Here is a 25,015-nt window from a genome sequence, read left to right as displayed (position 1 = left end):
AGGTGATTTGGTCACATAGATTAATGTTGCCAGAAAGGGGCATGAGTATTTGCCAGTGCTATGTGGGTTGAGGACCTGACCTATGCAAAGGATCCACGCTAACAGTAGGAGGTGTCTGCTTACTCCTATTTGCTAATGTGTAACTACCGTAAAACCTGATATGCTACAGACCAACTGGTGTCTGTATTCCGAGCCTGAGTTTCCTGGATGTAAAACCAGTTCTTCTTCTTTCGCCTTTTCCTGGTTAGGGGTCGCCACAGCGGATCACTTGTCCGCTCATGATTGGCAGTGGAGTTTTACAGTGTCAAGTTGCCAACCCGGCACCCAACCTTCCACAGAAGGCACACACACACACGCACTCACACCTAAGGCCAATTTAGAGTGTCCAGTCCACCTACATCATGTCTTTGGGATGTGGGAGGAAACCAGAGCACCCGGAGGAAACCCACGCAACCCAAGGGAGGACATGCAGACTCTGCACAGAAGGCACCCCAGCCGAGGATCGAACCAGAGACCCTCTTGCTGTGAGGCAGCAATGCTAACCGCTGCACCACTGTGGCAGCCCTGGATGTAAAACCAGTTAACCTGTCAAAAATGAATAAAGAAGTCCTACACTGAGTATAGGTCTACTGAAAAGGTTTAGCTTGGAAGTAGATGACGTGGATTATTTATATCTGTTTATTTATTTGTTTACCTGGGTAATGCACTGATCAAATTTGATCAGTTCCAGGCTCAGCTCTGCTTGCATAGTACAAGGTTACAATAATTACATAATAAATAGTTACAATAATAAGTGGTATAAAAGCAACACAATTATAAGACTAAAATTAATGATTGTGAAAAGTAGCTAAAAGCTGCAGTACAGTAAGACTTTGCACATTCCTATTGTGTGATTTACCCATAGCTAGAGAATAAATCTAAGAAAAAACTATAGTCAAATTATGAATAATACAATGCAGGGCATGGCCAAGATGCAGAAGAGATAGAAGCAGAATTCTTCATTTGTCACATTTCTGACAGGAAATTTTATTTCTAAGTTATTGTAGTTTCTTCTTTTTTTAAAAAAGTAATAACTGAAGTTATTCTCTATGATAGCATATACAATTATTTGAATATTCTCAAATTGTCCTTTCAAATAAATGCCTAAAAGTTATTTGTACGGACAAGATGAGCTATTTTAAATTTAACTCTGAAGATGCTGCACTCAAGAAGGAACTTCAATTGGTCTTGACCAATATATAGGAAATATCAGCAAAAATGGATAAAATGGACATTAAAATAGATAATTTCAAAGACAAATGTACAAAACAGATGAAGCAAATACAGGAAATTCTTAACCATCAGAAAGACCAAATAAGAGGGATAGAAGATGCTCTCAATGATATGGAAAAAAGACTGTCAGAAGAAGAAAACAACACAGACTATCTATTAAAACAGAACTCATTTTTTTGTTAAATAAAATAGATGATCTGGAAAACAGATCTCAAAGCAACAACATACACATTTTTGGTTTACCAGAGAAGATTGAAGGTAATAACTTAATAAGTTTTTTGACATCTTGGCTCCCTAGTAAATTAGAATTACCTGAAGCTCTGTCTTATGGGATCGAGAGAGCACATAGGTCCCTTGCTATACCTTCATCTGATAAAAACACTGCTCTGAGATCTGTCATAAATTCTTTTCATCACAGGACAAAGAATTAATTCTCAAAATAGCATGGGCAAAATCTCCCATCAAACTAAATGAAAGGATAGTAAGATTGGATAATGACTATTCTTCAACAGTTATTTCGAAAATAAATTTTTTTTGCCATTGATCAAAGAACTGAAGAAGAAACAGATCAAAGTTAATTTACTTTTTCCAGCAAGATTAAAACGATTCCTTTCTGATGAAACAAAAACCTTTGATGACTTAGAATCTGCACTAACCTTCATAAAAACAAAAAATAATAGACAAATCTGAAGGAATGGAATGGAATACCAGTTCCCTGAAAAGAATGTCTTAAATAAATGGAAGGAAAAATGTGTAAAAGAAGAAGAAATTGAAAGATAAATGACATTTTATATAATTATTACAAATTATTTGTATTCCGTTTAAACAGGTTTCATTTAACCACTTAAGGCACAACCTTTACATTATAAGAAAAAAGAATTTACCAAGCTCCTAAATACTAATAAGAACATTAAAACATATACTAAAAGTAATTTTCTTTTATCAGATTTATCTAATTTAATATGTCTGCATCTCAGAATGCTCATTTTTTGTCAATAGTTGAATGATTGTTTGTTTTGGACTATGGAGACTGGGATGAATGAATTATTGACAAATGTGCTGTTTATTTTCCTGGTCTCCTTTTCATTGGAATGAATAAAGGTGACATTGTTGTGGTGATTGACTTAAATGAGTCTATGGGCAAAGCATAACATTTATTCATATGTGAATGAGTGAAGGTGCCTAGTATCTATTTTAAACAAGGATTGTTTCATATGTTGATAGTATGCATGTCTACATCTCTTAAATTATATCGAGTAGGATAGTGAATATGATGCTTTAAACATGGTTCTTCCTCCCAGCACCTCTCTTAACTGTATAATCAGTGTCTGTAATCTTATTCAAGTGCCTGTCTGTGTGCTGTTGTGGATTCTTAGAGATAACGTTGGAAGCAGCCCTGGCAGTGCATTTTCTTTTGTTGTTGTGTTAATTTTGTGTATCCGGAGCGTGAATGCGGAGCCTTTCATTAAAGGATCTTAATATTGTAGACATTGATTTGTTTGTTCTAACTGCTTAGATGTGTTGCTGTGATGATCTCTTGCGGTGGGAAGTGATATTCTGTGAAAGGGATTTTGTGAAGATGTGTATTTGTAGCTGCTAGTGAGTTGCCATGACTCATTACAGATATTTCTTTAGATGGGGATCTTATCAAATGTTGTGACTTTCAGCAGGGTATTTGATTAGATAGAATGCAGCTGTTGAGGATCTTGGACACTGTCTATGAATACAAGTTAAGGTGAGTTTGTTTAAAGGTTGTCACGGTCAGTTGATGTATTCATTAGCTTCTGTATTATTCCTGGGTATTGTGGTCTCTGCTATTGGTGTTAGCATTCTCTGAATTAGTCCGTTATTCTTTTGTGGGCCACACTTCACACTCTCAAATGGAGACCGGGAGCAATGTCTAGTTAGCTTTGCATTCTGTCAAATGCATGGGGGAGGGGGGATGAAATGAGGGCTGAGAGCCAATATAGGCTGTAAAATGCAAGGTGGAAAATGTGTTTGAGCAGTTTTGGATAGAAATGTTTTGTTGGTGTTTTGAATAACAGGGTCAGATGGGCTATCATGAACTGAGGTGATAATTCATGATCTGTGTTGTGTGAAGAGACAAAGGGACTGGGGAATTGGAGGCAATTGTGTGGAGATTCAAGAGGGGATGATAGTCAACATGAGTGATATCAAGAGCTACATCATATTCTAAGCAGAAGTGTAAATACCATAATAGAAAACTGTTTCCTGAAATTAGAAGTGCACGTGAAAGTATGGCTCATACGTGAAGATTTTTGAACTGTTCAAGCCAGCAATACATGCTTTTATTCCCGCTCTAAACAATCTTTTTGTCAGCAATAGAGTTTCTACCACATATGAGAAATATAAGATCAATAGGTCACCATCAGAACAACCATGTCATATACTCATAATATAAAAATGGGTCTATATTATATTCTTGAAAGCCGACAATGTCGAATCTGACATTGTCAACACGAGAATATTGAATGCTCAGAATCTCGAGCATGTAAATGGAAATCTCTGTAAGGGGAAATTTCCATTTAATGCAATGTAGTGCAGTCTCAGAGTTGGTATATTTAAGCAGCGGTGGTGTTGGGGGCACAGCCCCCCACGTGGGGGGTGCAGGTGGGCTTGCCCTCCTGCTTAATCCCGTTAGGGTACTTTTTTCTTTTTTTGTTTTTTTGTGTCTTTTTATAAGGTCGATGTTTGAAGACATCGACCATATGGTGTCGACCATATGTTGCTCGATGTTTTCAAACATCGATCTTATAATATAGACACATAAAAACATGGGATTATATATTGGAAATTAACATTCATGTATATATTGCATATTCTGAGCACAGTGATGTGAAATAATTGATTATACTACTCTACTTGATCACTAGCTTTTCAATCTTTATGTTGTAAAGTGAATAATACTGTGAAAAACTTTAATGTGAATATTGAAAAGTGGACAACTATTGATTTCATTTGGACATAGGCTCAGGTAAAATGCTCCTTCACACTGTTTTAAAACCTGGGAAAAGTTTTAACATGTGTAGTACCTGTTAAATGATGTAATATGTCACTTCACCAAATGACATTATTTCAACCACTTAAACAATATAAAAGTCTTTGCAGATGAAAACACTACTGCTTTTGAAATGCAAGTTATAATAGTTTATAAAATATACTTTGTCAGAAATGAGGGTATAGGTGAGTTTTTACTGCTTAACTGCATCTTAGAAGTTATGTCACTGATTATGAGTTCCTGAATTCTATCCAATAGACCTTAAATGACTAAATGAGGCACAACTGTTGAGACTGGCAAAAATACTGTGATGCTGATATTGTATATACATTATTGGTATGTAATAATTGCCTTAAAACAATCAAGGCATTTAGGCTTAATTAAGTACTCCTATATATTGCAGATGGTGTGTCTATAGTCAACAGCTACAAAATACTTATAATAGTCCATTGCTGAATATCTAAGATCAGAAATGTAAACAGCTTAAATATAATGATTAATATCAGAATCCTTGAAGATATAAATTATACCTTTAAAAAACTGGTAATAATAAGCACCTTTCTACATTAAAATTATACGTTTTTTCTGAAGTTTAGAACCCACACAGCCCAAAGTAATCCTCCCATTGTCTGGTAAACTTTATATAAGGAATCTACTTTCAACATTTCAAGAGCTTTAAGCTAACAGTTAGAATTTTCAACCTTGTTTTGTACATCAACAAAACCACTTATTATACACAGTATATAACATCAAATGTAAACAAGCTTTTTTCTGTCCATACAGCAGATTTTATAAATATGTATGTATGCTTTGGTAGATATGCATTTAAGTAAGTTATAAGTTATATGTACCTAACCGATATAGAGAAATAGTATGATGCATACATCTAGTAAAAAACTGAACTTATGTAGATATAATTAACAAGATAGTTGAAGCAATGTGTATGTTATTCAATTTTTTCAGACATAAATGAGCAATTTAATTATAATATGGCTGGGCTGAACAAATTTTGTTCTACTGCTAAGTAGAATGATTTGGATAATTTCACTGTTCAAGCAAGGAGTTTTTTTTTACTCCATAGGGGGAAGGATAGGTAGATTTAGTATAGATTGCATATGTTTTGGATTATATGTTTATTCTCAGGTGTCTACAAAGTTATACAAATTGAACATTAAGACTATTATAACTTTTGTTTTTTTTTTCTATTATCAATACACAATTATCTCCAGGCACAACTCGATTATTATATTTTATATGTCAACATGCTTTAAATTACTTGCTCTTTAACTTAAAAGATGACAAAGTTAAAATGTATATCAGTCAATATAAATGGCTTAAATAATGATTGCAAAAGGAATAATTTCTATAAACACATAAGTCTATTTTCACCACAGATAATATTTATTCAACAAACACATTTATTAACATATGACATGCAAAGACTTAATAATAAACATTATACAGCCATAGCAAGTTTCCAATTTGAGCAGAAAAGAAGAGTAGTAGCCATACTTTGGAAAAATACTCTACCTTTATCAAACATTCTAAATATTTTAGTGATGATAAAGGCATGTTATGTTTAATAAATATGCATATCAAATCAAAGATATATATATTTGTTAACATGGGGGGGTGACCTGATGGTTAAGGTGTTTGCCTTACAAACACAAGGTGCAGGGTTTGAGTCTCACAAGAGATAATTAGCTAGGTTTAAATGGCTCACAAGGGCAGTTAGCTTAGTACTAATCTATGAACCTATGAACCTATGAACCAGGAATGGGTTCTAAAACAGCCAAACTACAAAATACAAAGGGAAGTCTTATTATAGCAGGGGATTTCAACTATATTCTGAATGAAAAAGATGCACATGCTATAGAAAAGCATAAAATAACAGCTACAGCAAAAGCATTAATACATTTTAACAAACTTCTTAATCTTAAAGATGCTAATTAGCATCTCGTTAGTGATGCTCTCTTCTCTACTCACTTCTCAAATAGACATGGTACATATTCCAAAATAGACAGAGTTTTCATCTCAACTGATTTGGTCACATATTTAAATAAAGTCAAAATAGTCTCCTGCCCAATCGCAGATCACAATGCCATAGATTTTGAATTTTCTTTGAATGATAATAAAAATGCCCAGATCAAAAGAATTCCAGCTTATATTACCAACCTAAAAGATTTCAAAGAATTCTTTAATAAAGAGAGTGAAACATATATAGAATTTAACAACACAGCAGATATATCAGAAGCATTTATTTGGGATGCTCTTAAATCTTATTTAAATGGGAAAAATCATAAACTGGTATTCTTTAAAGAAAGCAATGAGACAAAGACTTAATAGATATACAACCAAAAAATTGATAGGTTAAAGTTAGAGAAACAAACTGATAACAATACTCTGCAAAATAAATAGTTAGAAATACTAAATCACAAAACTAAAATGACCTTAGAAAGAATAAAACGTGTATACTATACAACAAATCCAAAATATTTACATAAAACAACGTATAGAACAAAAATTATGTTCAATTCAAGGCACATTAAAAAATTATACATTAAAGAGAATAAGAGAAAAGTCACAGCATTTGATGATATACTTAATGAATTCAGAAAGTATTTAATTAAACGTAATCAAAATAATCCAATAATGGATCAAGAAATAATAAAAACATTCATTAGAAAACGCACTAAAAATAGGATAACAGATGAACATCTAGAAAAAAATAGATAAACCTATATTAATGACTGAACTTACAAACCAAATCATTAAACTAAAATTTAACAAAGCTTCAGGAAATGATGGAATGATACCTGAACTCTATAAATTAATGCCAAAAAAGCCTTAAGTACTGTATACTTTCACGTACTTTCCAAACAGTAAAAATTTAGTAAACGTTCCACCTTCCTGGAAAAATACATTTATTATGCCAATACTGAAAACAGATAAAGATCCTTCAAAGTGCACTTCTTACAGGTCAATCTCATTACTAAACCTTGACTACAAAATATGTATGTCTATTATTGCAGACAGATTACAAAAATTTTTGCCTGACTTAATTCATTATGATCAAACTGGTTTTATAAGACACAGATGCACATATGATAATATTAAAAGAATTTTAACTACAACTGACTATTCCAACAATATAAATGATTATTTATTTATTTATTTATTATTTATTACATTTGTTTACTGGGATAGTCCTATTGGGCTAGAAGGCTGTTTTCAGCAGAGGACCAGGGGAAAAGCCCCAAGAAAAAGAAAAATGACAAGTATATAAACTACAAAAATAAGAAATAACAATATACAGAATAAACAGTATATATACAATATAAGGAATTAACATTATTAATAGCATTAACAAAAATAATGCAATCACAATGAATACAGACATTAACAATGCAACATTTTTGGCAGATACATGCTATATGCCTCTGAAGTGTAAATAGTGGAAATAAAAGTGGGAAGGAAAGAAGAGATTTATTAAAAAGAGACAAATAGTAATGTGAAGAAGGTTGGAAAAATGTTAAGAGGAGATCTGATAGTAGGATTGAGTGAAGGCAAAGTGAAGAGAGAGAAAAACATAAAGTTATCCAGAGAAATACAAGAGCAAAGCCAGTTAAGTGTTAGATGTTCTTAAGAAGGAGTTTGAATTTGGTGGTAGAAGGGGCATTTAGTATATGTTGGGGAATTTACAAATAAAGAGCCACCAAAAGAGTTGAAGCATTTGTTAGGTTTTAGAAGAAGTTTTCTGGATGAACGGAGGGAATGGGATGCATTATAAGGCTGGACTAGGTTCATTAGAGCTGGGCAAGCTTCTGGTTGATGTAAGATATTGTGAGCAATAGTAAGTTGACTAAGAAGATTGGGTACCTCAAGCCACTGTAGTTGTTTTAGGGCTATACAGTGGTGGGTTCTATTTTGCAGGCCAGCAGCAAAGCAAGCAATTTTGTAGTAGGTTACCTCTAGCTTGGACAGTTCGGATTTTCTGAGATTAGTATAGATGGGGGAGGCATACATTAAAGTGGACATAAGATATGTTTTAGCTAAGGCTTGTCTAGCTGAGGTGGTAAGGAATGTCCTGGAGATATAGAAGCAGCCAGGTTTGATATGTACCTTTTTTACAGTAATGGCTATGTGCTTATCAAATTTTAGGGCACAGTCTGTTGTGATACCAAGTAACTGCGCTGTCAACTGGTTCAATAATAGTTTAACCTCAGTAAGCCTAGATATTAATAGTGCTTTTGACATGATCAACTGGAATTATTTATTGTTAATATTACAAGAATATAATTTTTCAAAGGACTTTAAACAACTTATAAAAATCTTTATGACACTTCATTAGTTTACATAAAAATAGGATCCTATGTATCACAATCAGTACAAATAACCAAGGGAACAAAATAAGGATGCCCCCTGCCCCCTCTGTTATTTACACTACTTATAGACCCCTTCACAAATTATATAAGATCAAATAAAGATATAGTAGGCATACAGTTTAATCATAATATGAACTCTAAAATACTTCTATTTGTTGATGATATCTTATTAACATTGAAAGACAATAAAAATTCCCTTATTTGTCTTTTTAATTCTTTCAAAAAATTCCAAACTAAATCAGGCCTTTCATTTAATGAAGATAAAGCAAAAGTTTTATGTATAAACACTAATACTTCTCTTATGAGAAAATAACTTTTCTAAGTACATAGTCAAAGATCACAAACTAACTTACTTAGGAATTATACTAACTAAAGCTGTAAAAGATGGCATTAACATAAACTATATCATGTGTTTGGATAAAATTAAGGCATTAATCAATAAATGGAATAAACTTACATTTACAATAGAGGAAATATATTTAATAATAAAGTTGATATTACTACCAATAATATTATATGTAATACAGTCACTAGCACTACCCATTCTAAAACAGTACATTAAAGAATTCAACTTATTAATGCATACATTTCTTTGGCATCCTCACAAACCCAGATTGGCACTTAATCATCATCTAAGAAGTTGGTTGTATGGAGGAATAGATCTACCTAGCATAGAACTATACTCAAATTCAAGTATTATAAATGGAAAGACAAACATGAAAGTATTTATTTAAAAAGTATGAATAATAAATATGATTGTCACAATAACTTAATCAACAATAACTTTCTTTGGATTTTAAAGGACTTTATTTTAGAAAATCAAAGCATAGTGATAAAATCATATTTTATTTACACAACAATGAATAATTTCAGAAACATTATTTATAACAATCCAGAATACAAAGCCTGGTTGTTTTTTACTTTTCCTATAGCATATACTCAAAACAATGTTAACATATTCACTACATTCACAATGAATACTTTCAAAGACAAACAGTTATTGTATTGGTATCAGCTTATGAATAAAGGAAAACTAAATACTTTAGAATACAGCTCAACTGCATTTAACATACATAATGATATGTGGTTAGATATACAAAATTGTAGATTACATATTTAAAAAAAAATAAACCCGATGCAAGTATTAATTAAAGAAGAGATTCCTAAGTTTGTAGAACTTTTAATATTGCCGATGTATCAGGATACAATGGAAAAAGGACTCATCAAAAATATATAAAATCAACAAAGAAAAGACAAATGACTATAAAAATAGCTATTGTGATTATTATAGAACTGTTAATAATAATCATCCTAGCAATAGCGAGAAAATCTTAATGGCATCTTCTTCAGCTCATACCACAAACTCCCTGAAATGGAAATTATTTTCAAAGAAATTTTTACATAAAACCTTCATTATACCACACAAAGTTGAACTCATGTTTAATAAAAAAATTAAATATTGGAGGTGTGATCTGGAAATTAGAGGTGATTGGCAACATATGATATGTGAATGCAGAAAAATTAAACCATTTTGGAAAGATGTTCATTTCTTTTTACAAACACTATTCACAGATAACTTTAGGTTAGACAATTTTTTAACTCTTTTCAATGTGCCAATCCCGATATATGTCAAGAAAGATGATTATCCTCTTCTTTGTAGTCTTCTAACTTTTGCAAGGAAGGTAGTTACAAAAAAATTGGAAGAATGTCTCAACACCATCAATGAAATAATTCCTGAATATTGCAACAGAAACATGTTAACTGGAGATACTATCAATTAAAGGAAGAACTCCCAAAGGAACTCCAGCACTAAATTCATGGATCAAACTCAAGAATCTGTTAAACAAACAAACAAATAATCACTAAAAGACTCATAACCTGAAATAGCAATCATTATAATGAATATACCTGATATTTTTTTCTATTCATGTAGACATCTTGTAAATAGTTGATGTTATTGTTTTTGTTGTTAATGAAATATTTGTTTTTATTCATTAATGTAAATTTCATATTTATGCTCATTTCCTTGTTATCTAACTTTTATTTCTTAATAAATATTTTTTGAGTAAAATAAATGACTAATGCAATGCTACAAGGTAAATGTAATATGTCCTACAATGCTGCATTTGCATTTACTTTGTATAAAAAGACAGGCTTTATATTGCTGTCTGAATTTGGAATAGTTAGAGAGCTCCTCATGTTTGAAGGGAATGATTAACCCAGTCTGGGTGTAAGTATAGAGAAACTGAGGTCTCTGCAGTGGAGTTTTGTTTGGGTAGTTGAAGAACTGGGCTTCACTTGGACTGGCTTCCAAAGTTATAACAGGAGAGATTTGTAAGAAGTTTAATGGAGAGCGGATATGGAATGTCCTGTTGAAAATAGTGGTGAGTTGAAAAGGAAATAATTTTTTTTCTCTCGGGCAACCATTTGGCTGCTTTGAGGGATAGACAGTAGTGCTCTTGTCAAGGGTATTTAGCTATGAAGTGGGGTATTTTAAAGGAGACAGTTTGGAGGTATTTTCTTCTGTGTGCTATAGCAATTAGTAGTAAACTGTATTCCAGCTGGGAGAAAAGGAAGCCTTTATGAAAGACTGACCTGGTTGGTGATAAAAGAAAGTGCAATAGCTTCTGGACCCAGAAGAGCAGGGAGTTGATATGTAAGTCTGAAAGTTAAAAGCTTGATACAGTCAGATCACAAGGTATTTGAAGAAGTGGGTGGCTTCTAGTTTTTCTTTTAATTTTACCAACTATTTTGGGTTTCTAATACCATTACAGGAATGGGCCTCATTCCTAAGTCAAAGTATGATTAAAGTTCATAAAATTAGTATCGTTTCACTCTTTGATGTCAGCCAAAAGTGCTCTTGGCAGCACTCACAATGTGCCCAGTAATGATTCCTTCTGCAATTCGTACAGAGCTACATACATTGGTAGCATATCTAAATTTGATTGTAGACTCTTTTTTTATAAGACCTGTTGCTCCTACTACTGTTGGAACTATCTGGGTCTCTTTCTTCCACATTGCACTCATTTCTGCTCGCAAATCCTAATATTTTATGACTTTGTGTCTCTCTGTACCTGGGATGCTGTAGTCACTGGGTGTGGCAATTTCAATGATCAATGCTACTTTTGTCTTCTTTTCTTGGAACAGTATATCTGGTTTTCTAGCATCTATCTTTTGAACTGTTGGTAATGGATGATCCCATGTGATATAGAATTCAACATTTTCTATGATGCTTTGTGGCTCATGTTGCCAGTGTTTTTCAGCCACTTCAGTATCATAATATTTGCACAATCCCCACTGCAACATTCTTGCCACATTAGTATGCCTTTCAGTATACAGTCCTTCTGCCATTAGCATGTAGCAATCAGCAATGAGGTATGCAACTGTTTCCAATTCTCTTTTGAAAAACCTACATTTGTCTGTTTCTCCCACATGTTCAATGGACTTTATAAACCAATGTGTACGCAGCCCACTATCTTGTGCCACCAATATTAACCCTTCGTCTATTGGTTTGAATTTGCCTCTCCTTAACTTAACCATTCTTGAGTTTGTTCCTGATCAACATGAGGTTCTTCCAGAAGTTTTCTATACTTGCAACTATATTTATGTATTTTCCACATTTCTTCCCTTCTCATCTGGTCTTTCACCTCATATGTTTTCTTTTGTTTTTTTAGCACATTCAGTTGCTGCTTGTTTTTTATCCACTTGTGGTTTGATTTTCATTCCTGCTTCATGCGGATATGCTTCTGCTAGATTAAGCATGGAAGTCATCTCAGATTTATTCTTCTCATATTTCAAAACTTTTATTACATTTGGGTCTTGTGAGGTCAGCAGATATGTGTGCAGTCCCAAGATTGCAGATCTGTACATATAATCAATTTCAAGGAGGCCTATCCCTCCTTCATAATGGGGAATATATAATCTTGGTATGCACTAATTTTTATAAATCATTTGGTGAGCATGAAGCATCCTTCTCGTTTTCCTGTCTAATCTTTCCAGCATGTTTTGGGGCCAGTTAACCACTCCAAATCTGAAAGTAAGGACAGGAAGACCAAATTGGTTTATAGCTTGGATTTTGTTCCTAGATGACAATGTTATTTTCAGGATTAATTTAAGTCTTCTGAAGTTCTCCTTACTAAGTTTTATTTGCATTTGTTCATGTTTTAATGTTGATCCTTCAACAATTCCCAAATATTTATACACTTCCTCTTCCTCAAGTTCTTTTATATCACATTCTTGTTCCAAACTGATGTTTTCTTGGTGCTGCAGTTTTCCTTCTTTAAAGGTTGCTTTTGCACATTTATCAAGACCAAATGACATTCTTATATCATCTGAAAAAACTGATTTTACTCTGAAATATTTGACAGAAAGCCTTTGAGCCATTCAGTATGCTGTATGCTGATGCCTATTTCTCTCAGATTTGATAGCAGAATTATGTGACCCACCATAAAGACCTGAGTAAGATCAATGAATATAGCAGGATATTGTTGTTCAAGGTCCACAGTGTGGTCATGTTGCTCTTGTTGAACCAGAATCTTTTCATTTTGGGGATAGTAGGTAGTGTTGTAGAAATGTGATAAGTTGAGCTCATATTAATTTCTCAAGTATGTTGCATAGTTTAGGTATTATATTGACTGGAAGTGAACAGAGGAGGCATGTTTTGTTTCTTTGGGCTCTAGTTTGACAGTTTTTATTTGTAGACATGGTAGTAGAAGTGAGACAAAGATTATGCAGAGCAGACGAGTGATGATGTAGTCTTTGCAATGGTAAAATAAACATGGACAGAGATTATCAGAGCCTGCTGGAGAGTCAAAAGTATTTCTTCTATTAGTGGTATGATCGGTTTAGCATTAATCTTTGTATAGTAGAAAGGTGATAGATATTCAGAGAGGCAACAAGAAGGTGGGTGAGAAAATCAAAAGAGGAGCTGGCAGAATTGTTTTGGGCTTGGCATAAATAAAGACTGCTCAGAAGTAAGATCATACCACTAAGAGAACAAATACTCCTGACTCTCCAGCAGGCGCCAATAAACTGTGTGTAACTTGTAATAATTTTGTGATTTTTACTGTATGTTCTACCTTGGAGCTTTATTCCCTGGGCCTCCGCTGAAAATGGACATGTATCCAGTCAGACTATCCCAGTCAACAAATGTAAAATAAATAAATAAGACACTTGGCATTATGCCTTTGCATTGCATGTTTGGTGATGTTACACAGAGTGGTGAAGTAGTCTCTACTTGGTGGTGCTGGATTCATTTTCCACTTCTGCCACCAATGCTTGGTGAACAGTCACACAGTAGACAAATAAAGGTTAATGGAAACAAACCCTGCACTACAGAGGTGGTTCATAGCTTTACTAATTTGTAATAAGAACCAGACTGTTGTAGCCCAACACAGTGCATTTCACACCTGAATGTCTACAAAACAGCAAGGCTAATAAAAAATGCATTCAAAATTAACATATTAACATAAAACTCATAGACTTCACACTATCAGGTTTATTCATGGCCAAATAATAAACATACTATCAACAGTCAACAAAACATGGAAACTAAGCATCATACTCAAAGAACATGGTTCCTATGATGATGTTTCTGTTTACTACACTCAGTTCCTTTCTTTACATTATAACTCCTTAGTTACGGGAGCCAAGTATACATGCATACATACATACACATGTACATACACGCTCAACCATCATCAGGTACAGCCACTTACATGATTCTACAACTCAGATGTCTGCTTGAGAACAAGTGAATGCACACTCACAAGTAAAAGGCCAGAAATGTATCTTTGCTTGCTGTTGTCAAAACCATACTGTGGAACTCATTGTAAACTCCTTCTGCCCTCTCAACTTCTTAGCTCAAATCAGAGACAAAGACCCACAAATCAAGAACAGATTTGAAATGTTTCTATTATATTCTCAAAAAGTTACTAGAATAAAAAAAAAATCTTTGCTAACAAAAACAAGAGAAAAAAATAGAGTGGGACTTGATAAATACGTTTTCTGAGCAAGAATAACTATGTTATCCTATTAACTGTAATTCCTAGTGGTTTATCTGAAATTGTGTTATCTATAGCATAATCAATCCAGCTTTGCACATGGAACACTCTATAATCATTCTGGTTGGAGAGAGAAATGGTATATAAATTTATCCCTGAATGGTCAGAGGTGAGGTGAAAAAGTCAATATATAGTTCTGAAGAAGTCATATGCAGTACAAAAGTGCCAAACAGACTGTTTATAATAAAGAATGTTTAATTGCATTGAATGTGATTTATTTCTTTTGGTTTCTGCAGTTATGTTTGTTTTTAGTTTCACTAATGCAGAAGGAGGGTTCTTTTGTTTGGTTCAGTCTGTATCCATACTGGCAGAAGAGACACACACACTCGCATACACACACACACACACACACACACACACACACACACACACACACACACACACACACACACACACACACACACACACACACACACACACACACACACACACACACACACACACACACACACACACACGCACACTGAAAAATGCATCTCCCCAAAGCAAAATAAATCTACCTGCTGAATGAAAAGAACGCAATATGCCAGATGTCGTCTGTATCACTGCAAATTCCTCCTGCACAACACAGGAGCAATTCCTGCCCATCTGACATCTCTCACAATCAAAATCTATCTCTCTATAGTTGACATCTCCTGCATATTACTGAAAAAAATTCCCCATGTATTGTTTATGCTGATACATGTTGATAAATGACCCAAATCTCTATTTTTAAAAATGAATTCTCCCATATGGCGCTGACTCTGAAATCTTCCACATTTTGCTGAAATTAAAAGCTCCCATGCTTTGCTGATGATGATGATGCACATTGCTGATCCCACAGACCTGAAGGCTGTTCACAGAGCAGCAGAATGAACTGGCTTGAATGGAGCTCTGAGAGTAACTGGAGATTTCAGAATTTTTTTAAGACTGAGCCAGGCTCCCAGCCAGCAATGGACCCTCAACAGCTGCCTAGGTTGATTTGTGCTGGCTGTGACCCTGTTTATGACCCTACTTAAGATATCATAACTTTTTTAACCACATAATCCAATGGTAACTCTCCTTATTGCACCCATTTGAAATATTTGCTACTCCTATGGGGAGACTTAACTGAACCTATGAAGGATTACCTGAAAGTGGTACTCCTCAATCCTAGAAGTCTTAGCAAGAAACTTCACTTCCTGCACGCCTTACTCTCCATGAAGAGTGCAAACATCTGTGTAGTAATGGAGACATGGTTTAAAGTCACGATGAGTACCATAGCAATTCATGGGTTATAACACCTTTCATACCTTTAGACTAGCCACTACAAAGGAAGGAACTAAAGGTGGAGAAGACTTAGTCTATAGTGAAACCAACCTCACATCCACTAAAGTGTAGACTCACTGGAACTCATACATGTGAAACTCACCATAAACAAGGTCCCTTACCATATCCATGCAACCTATAAGTTCATCTCCATTTCCCAGGAAACCCATACTACCTCTCTCAATGTATTAGAGTCCCTCACCTTTCAAACCAATATGATATTCATCTGGGATCTCAACTACCCCTCTGTAGACTGGGAATTCTATGCTACTTCTAATGTACAAACCAAATGATTTCTAAACTTTATTACTACCAACATCCTGGAACAGTTGTCTATTCTCCTTCTAGGTGCACAAACATCTTTGGCCTTGTATTTATGAGCATGGAGGGCCAATGTTCCTCACCCAATGTAACACCTTTGCTTGTCATGTCTGACCACGAGGCAGTGCTACTTGAAATAAAAATTAAATCCAGGGATCGAGTGAAACCAAAAACCTTTAGGAACTATTCCAAGGCTAACCTCTCTCTATTAAGTGACACCTTGCCTAAATTCCAAGTACCCCCAAACCCAGTAAACACTATAACATATGCTGAGCTATTTACAAAATCTCCGTACTGCCATATTGATACCTGTATACAGCAAGCTGTGTCCACTCATTTTAAGAATAAGGCAAACTCAAAAGACAAGCCACCCTGGTGCAATCACAGTATCAATTAGTTATACAACAAAAGAAAAAAATCTTGGTTAAGTGTACGAGGAACAAAGCCATACACCCTAAAAGCCCCCTGACCAATCTAAACAGGCAGCTAAGAGAGTTAATTAATATTTAAAAGGATACATTTGAAGCAAAATAGCTTCTCAGGCAAAAGACAACCACAAAGCTTTCTACAGCTATGTCTCTAATCTCACGGGAAATACACAACAATGAGAAGAACTTATTGTAAATGGCATAACCTAAACTGAACAGGAGGCCATTGCCAACCTTTTGGTTGACAGGTTCAGCTCCAATTTCTCACTCCACTCCCCTCGATAATCCAGAAGAAATACTGTACACCACAACTGTCCCACCCATTACTAGGGAGTAGGTCAGCAATGCACTTTCCAAGGCCAAAAATACTGTATCAATGGACCCAGATAACTTCGTGGGATGCTTAATAGATAGCATAAAACATGACCTCTCTGGTTCACTATAATCACTTTTCAACTGGAATCTACAGTCAGGTTTGTGCCCAAGAATGGAGAGAAGTCTACAGTCATTCCCCTGCACAAAGGAGGTCCAACCATTGATTTAAGTAACTACAGGCCCATTAGTCTGACCAGCCTCATATATAAGGCCATGGAAAGAATTATCATGGACATGATAAATGAGGACATAGGCAACCTGAAAATGCTGGACCTATCATGCCTATTAAATCTGGTGAAGTTATTTGAGACAATCACCAAAGCATTGGATGAAGCCAAGACTGTGTGTACAGCTTACCTCAACCTGGCAAAAGCTTTTGATACAATAACCCATCAGGCACTATAGACAAGCTCACTAATTTAGGTGTAAACCCTTTTATCACCAGCTTACTGATAGGACCCTGGAGGTCAAAACAGGTGAGCCACCTCCACCAAGAGGCCAGTCATTAGCGAAGCCACCCAGGGCTCGGTACTGGGTCAACTCCGTTTTGGCATCCATTTATCCAAAATGGAGGCAAATGCTGAAGGTTTATGGCTGACTAAATTTGCAGCTTGGGGTTATCATAGACTCCCCTGCAGTGACTAGCATTCTTCAATAAGGCCTAACTCTGACTAAAAAAGGTGCCAAAGCTATGTTCTTAAACTGAATGGTAAGAAATGCCTAATTGTACTCTTTGGGTAGTCAATCATCCTGGCTAATTACCATGTTGATAATACGCTCCAAGAGTTGAATCAGTGGTCAGAGTCTTATCTTTGATAAGCACATGACCATAATGGTGAGGAAATCCTTTTATGTTGCCAAACTTATATGTAATGGCATGGCATCTAGGTCCAAAAAGGTCATTAATCCACTGTACTCTGTCTTTATCAGACTAATCATACAATGCTCACTTTAGTATGTACCTAACCAGGCATATGCAACAACTAGAGTAACCTAAGAGGTTCCTTACAAAAAGAATATAAGGCTTAATAAACCTGCCTTATGCAGAGCGCCTTAAGGCCCTTTCCCTCCAGTCAGTCTCCTATAGATTGTTGAAGGGGAATCTATGCCTGGCTTACAAGGCATTCACAAACCCCATACTAATGAATCTCCTGTACATTCATAATTCAAATAGTAGCAGAAATACAAGGTCTAGGGACTTGAATTTTGTCTGTGACTTAAACTTAACATGCTGGAGAGACAGATATGTGTCTCAGAGACTGCCTCTGCTATGGAACAGGCTTCCCATCCATATGAAGCTGAGTTCATCTGTTAACCAGTTTAAGCACAACCTAGAACAGTGGATGGGGAATATGAGCCCATGTCCCTTTTGGACACAGGTAGCTTATAAATGCCTGGTCTTCAGTGTCCTATTTGGATACAGGACATCATTATTCTTGTAGGAAAACTTGGCTAGGCATAGAAAAAAGACCCCCAGGTCATTAGCCTAGCAACAATCTATGAATCCATGACTCTATGAGAATGTCAAGCATATTTGTTCCCCAACCAAAACAAGAGCCGTAAGCCCCATTCATTCCATGGCGGGGGGGGGGGGTGCAAGAGCCTGACCAGCTCATTTTGTATATTATTATGACATGTCAGTGCCAGCTATATGCTTGTCCCAGTCCTTCCCATCTAACTCCACCCCACAGTGGCAGTTTTGCTACAATCAATGTGGCCTAAGAGGCCACAGGTAATTAACATACATGGCTAATCCTACCTGGCTTTAGTGGCAGCACTGGTGTCACCTCAACTCATATGTTGGCAACTAACTTCCATACTCCTGTTGCCATGTGTCAATGTGTTAAGCCTACTTCTTTCTATAGGATGAGCAGGCAAATAAATGTCATTCACTTCCACCCCCTGTGTAACTCTTTCAGCTTCCCATGTCCAACACAAACAATGGTCATCTAAGGCATAGTCTGGGCTTTATCTCTCTCTGCCACAGAGCTGTTATAAGAAAGAAATGATTTGGGAATATTGCGCATGTTTATCTAAGTATGATGGATGCAATAGACAAAGAAAGAAATTATTACAAAGTAATAATCTCTGAAAGAACATAGCAAACACTAAATGCACCTTTTTTCTGAAACTGGGACTGTTGTGGTTAATAGTTACATATGCTGCTCAGGCTGTCTGTTGCATAAGTAATAGCTGGGATAGAACAGGTCACAAGTGTTATCATAAACTTTCTTGCACTTTTTCACAAATAGATAAATCTGTATATAAGCAAACAATTTTTTATAGCAGTTGTGCTTGTCCTAATGAACAAGCATAATCACTGAGAGCAGCATGAAGTGATTTAAGGAAATATTAAGAGAAATATAAGCCATCTTAAAACTTCATAGGATAATAATTGGCAACTATGCATATCCATAAATAAAAATCTAAATGCTGTTGTTAGTGTGGTCCTCACAAGTATGCTGTATAATTATGTTGCACAAGTAACTACAGTGCTAGCAGTTTTAATGCATCTAATTATTTTAGTTAGGAGCGTATGAAGCTAAAAAAGAAGAGTGGCTGAAATGGAACCAGTTCATGTGAATAAAACATAAAGTGCATAGGTAGATATTACATTTTCTTAATATTTCTTTAGTTAGCCCAAAGAATTTAAGTGCCATTCTTCTCAGAGAAAGAAAGTGGAGAGTGAGGGACTCAAACTCTGGATTTAATGCCAAGTCACATTAGCAGTTTATGCATACAAAATATTTATTTATTTGTATTAGTTAACCAGGGCAGAGCAGTGGTCTACACGGACCTAGTTTAGGCTCAACCTCTGAGCACTGTCTGGTTAAGTGATTTGCCCAGAGTCACAGTGTAAGTTAATGGAGGCTGGGAGAATGAAATGCTGGACTATGGAAAGCAGTTCATTAAGTGCTCATAGCCCTGGTGCTGTGGGATAACTGCCACAGCCCTCTACAGCATCGTATTCAAATGGAGAGGCTATCCTTCATTGGGAGGTCCAGGCTTGTGCCAAGGAAGGCCCAACCTCAAGGAAGTCTGAAAATGCATACTTAAAATACTATTTTTTATGTGGAACTGGACTAAGTTGACACAAAAATCAATGAATATGTGCATCTCTCTGCAAACTAATTGTTTTTATGTATTCATTTATTTATTAGCGTTTGTTTACTGGGATGGTCCACTGGGCCAAAATGAGCCCATTTTCAGTGGAGGCCCGGGGAGAAAAGCTCCACAATTAAACAAACAAAGCATCAAATCAAATACATATATGAATGCAGCGCACTTATACATCAATACAAGTGTCAACGCCATAAATCATATCAATACACGTTGAAACATCAGTATAAACTAGATACAGGAAGTAGTTTTTATAAAGAATATGGTAGCATAAGAGTTCTACAAGCAGTTGAATGAGCTAGATAACAATCAGGGACATTATGAGGTTACTTTGTAGCGGTAGGATGTTGGTAAGATTTGGTGCAGATTGGTATACGGCACTGCTTGGTATAGTTGGCTATATCTTTGATGACTGACTCAGAGCATGCTATGCATTTTTTTGCCTAGGAGAAATTATAAACTTGCATGAAGCAGAGCTGAACAGAAAATCAAATGAAGTCATAGGCTAAAACTAAGAAAGACAAAATGATAGTGGAAATGGAGAGAGATTATACAGAAAAGTGTTTCATGAGGGTGTTAGGTATTGCCAAGTGTTGGGAAGTCTAGGTTTAGCACAAGTGAAGAAGACTGCCTTAAGCCAAATGTAAGTTATTTGAAGGGGTTGCATGGCTAACCTCCATGCAATGCAACTGATTTTATTTATTTTTTATATGCAGAAGCAATGCACTTTTCTGATATACATAGTATATATATATATATATATATATATATATATATATATATATATATATATATATATATATATATATCGAGAGAGGATATGAGAATGTATGTTTTAAATACTTTGGGTGCTTCTTCTCATTTAGGGCAAACCAGCTTAATGATCTCGCACCCTTTCCATACCACTCTCACTTCTGTTTAAGCATTAACTGCTGTACTTACATAGGCATTCACGGGAATGTAAGCCTAGGCTTCTAAAAATCTTCTCTGATCAATAGCCTAGTAAGTACCTATGAGCCAGTGAAAAGAGAAGCAGATTTTAAATGAACCCGTACACATGGCTTTCAACCATCCATCTACAAAATGAGGAACACTAGCCCTTACAATGTGGAAAAAATAGGCAAAATCATATGTGGAACACATACTCATGTCTTACTAAAAACTTCAATGAGGAAGGTCATAGGATAGTCAAACTATGCTGGTTTTACTTATAAAAGATCTTTAAATGAATTAATGTGATTAATTTCTATTTACCATGGATATCAGTTAAAAAAATTCCTAACACTGAATGTGTGACAGACCCTTTCCATGTGGAACATGAATTCTTTAAGAACCCAAATGAGATACATTCCTCGTAATGAGGTACACTTGAGGGGTATGAGCCATACACCTGTATATTTAGGAATGTAGGAATCTGACCCCATTACAATAGCCAAGCACATATTTTACCATTCAAAACTTACATTGTCTGTTCTCATTAGAGAAGCTACAATGGGGCATAACTTTCTAGAAGAATGTAATATTGCCCAAGTGTTTAGAAATCTGCTTGGTTTTGCTATGTTCACTCAAGTTACTTTCAAACTCAAATATCAGAAAACAGTTTCCCCTACCAGTGTTTCACGTACAGCTAATGAATTCACATCTTTGCCTTAACACTTCATTTCTACTTTTGTTCAGTAGCATCTATCTCAGTATTACTTCCACAAGAACAGAATAACTGATATTGCATCTAGGGCTAAGAGTCACTACAAAACAAATGTCTTTCATGTTAAGTGCTTGTGAGAAAATGCATGCTGAGCATTAATAGAGCATGCAAAGTATAATGGAAAAGCATGCTGTATGGGACTTTTATGAAATGCCTTTACCGCCCTCTAGTGATGCTACCTTTATACTACACAAAAAATGACTGATGACAGGAAGGGAACCTAGGTCACAAACTCAGGAATTAAACTGCAGCTGTTGTAAATCACAGACGTAGCAGCATTGATGTCTGTATTATAGTTCTTGCTTCCAGATGTGGAAAAAAAAACTTTTAGTAAAGTGTTGTGTAATGAAGGAAAGTTCAGGTCAAGAAGCTTTGTTAAAAGTTTCATGAAACTGAAATTATCTTAAAATGTTTAAGCATTATAACCCCATTAAATTCGATATAAAGGCAGTGTCCAATAGGCCAGTAGAAAAGCAATGTTAATATAACATTGTGTTATGAGCTTTTTTGTCTTTCTTTCTTTTTTTTTTTTGTTAATGTACACCCTTTTGGAGAAGTCCAGATGGCACACTAAATTCTAAAGAAATGCCAAGCCCAATAGAATTAAGCAATAATCCACATTAGAGTGCAGGTAAATCCTGATATAACCACATGCAGAAGTGGATTATTGCTATTAGACAATGACATTATTTAAAAAAGGAATTTTTTTTCTTTCTTAAATAATGTCTTTGTATAAAGGGCACTGAAGTGTTCCTCTGTGTTTATCCTTCTTTACTGAAATACTGTGCATGCATATAGGACTTGCGTCCCCCACACTTGCACAGTACATCACATGAGTGCAGTTCAGTCAGGAGAAGCAATGGAGAAATGAGAATCTCCATTGCTGTTTTTATTTTTCTGTTGACATTTTACAAGGGACAGTGCAGAAATAGAAGGAAAATCATGTATCTTTCTTTATTTTTGAGAATGTACTCGATTTTTCTTTTATTTTGCTCTGTCCATCAGTATATTCCAATAGAAAGTCCCGCCGCTCGATGGTACTTAGCAGCCAGATTTTATTATATTGGTATATGCTTGATATACAACAGGCATGCTGATTGGGCTGATATACAACGGGCATGCTGATTGGTCTGTCTAGACAGCATGCACATTTTTGAATACCAATGAGCCATCATTGTATAATTAAAAATATTTATATAGAACTAATAGTATTTCTTTCTTCCTTTCTCACATTTTTTGATTCCACTCCAGATGTATTGTTATTTTAAAACTGTTAAGAATGGTATTATAAGCTAATCTTTGTTTCTGGAAGAAATCTGAGGGAGAGGTGCAAAACCTAAAAGTATATAGCCTGAAGCACAGAAATTAAATGTTCTCAGTCCTCGTGTACAGTTATCATTCCTTGTACTTCAAAAAAAAAAAAAAAAGAACCAAAGACTGTTCCGAGAACAAACCATGATCCACGAAAATGTCACAATGAACTTCTTTTATTAAGATACGAAACAATAATAAACGAAGTTCATTGTGACATTTTCGTGGATCATGGTTTGTTCTGGGAACAGTCTTTGGTTCTGTTTTTTTTTTTTTTTTTTAAGTGTCGAGTTCCCTGAACTTCTGTCGTTGATTCCTTGTACTTCATTAAAAAAGACTAGCTCATTCTCAGATGAACTCATTCAATTCCTCCTTAGTATAAAATAATCCAATTCAGAGAAAACAAAATAAGTAACAGAAGCCAATATCCAGATAAAACTTAGAAAGACCAAAAAGTGATTAATACTTGCAAACTGATATACTCGTAGATGAATGACAGCCAAAAAGGAGTTAAGATGCTTTTCTTGTAGTTATTGGTGCAGCGGTAGTGTTGTTGCCTCACAGCAAGAGATTCCCCCATTCCATTCTCGGCTGGAGCGCCTTCTGTGTGGAATCTGCATGTCCTCCTCACAGTCGAGTGGCGTTCGAAAGACATGTGTGAATGGGTGTGCCTTCATTGAAGGTTGGGCGTCGGGCTGGCACCTCGGCACCATAAAAAAAAAATCGACTGCCAATCATTAGCGGACCGGAGTTCTGCTGTGGCGACCCCAAACCGGGAAAAGCCGAAAGAAAAATAACAACATTCTCTCAATACATGCATCTCTCCATTAATATCTTTCCCACTCTTTTGCAAGTAGTACTTAAAATGGTTTACCAGGATCAAACTATTCATGAAGTTAAGAAATGATTTAATAAGTACTGAGTAATGAGTGCTTGGCATAGTTTATGCCATTGTCTACAAGTGAATCAGCTTCTATTAAAGTTAACTCTAGTTTGATTACCCAGCAAAAGGTTAATGCTGTAGGTAGTGAGTATCATTTCTATTTAGTTTCTTTATCAAAATGTGTATCGGCTATTGTTGTTGTATATGTAATTCTTTAACACAGCAGTCAGAACACTGAAATGTCCGTGTTCTTCTTATATTTTGCTCTTTCTGCTGCAAGCACTTAAAAAAGTATTTTTCTTTTCTGTCATTAAACAATATTGATATAATATAAAGAAATGTATACATACATACCTACACACACATACAAGCACACTTGCAAAGGCATAAAAGTTCTTAGTATTCTATTTATAAAGAATAACTAAGGACAACAGCAGCAAAAAATCTGAAAATCTGTGAAAGAGTAGGCCAGGATGCACAAACGCATTACGCAAGGCATATGGATACCATCTGCTGCAGAATAATAGATTTGCGATTACTGAAAAGGAAGAAGGCAAAACAGAAGGCCAGTATGCCAAGCTTGTACCTTAGAATATATGCAATGTTACAGCAAAGCAAATTAGATAATACAAAGCAGAAACAGCCACTCAAATGGCTGTGCCTGATTCACATGTAGCATACAGAAATAAATAAATAAATGCATACATACATACACACATACATGCATACATAAATAAGTAAATAAAATGTGGAAGCTATTGAAACCAGTTACCTCTGCTTGCAAAAGACCATTGTGCAAAAAAGAATGCATTTACTTGGAGCTCAGATGGGTAGTATAGACTTCAGT

Source organism: Protopterus annectens, chromosome 11.part0 (assembly GCF_019279795.1).
Source record: "Protopterus annectens isolate FY-2018-M chromosome 11.part0, PAN1.0, whole genome shotgun sequence".
NCBI classification, from domain to species: domain Eukaryota; kingdom Metazoa; phylum Chordata; order Ceratodontiformes; family Protopteridae; genus Protopterus; species Protopterus annectens.
This window is presented reverse-complemented; position numbering follows the sequence as displayed.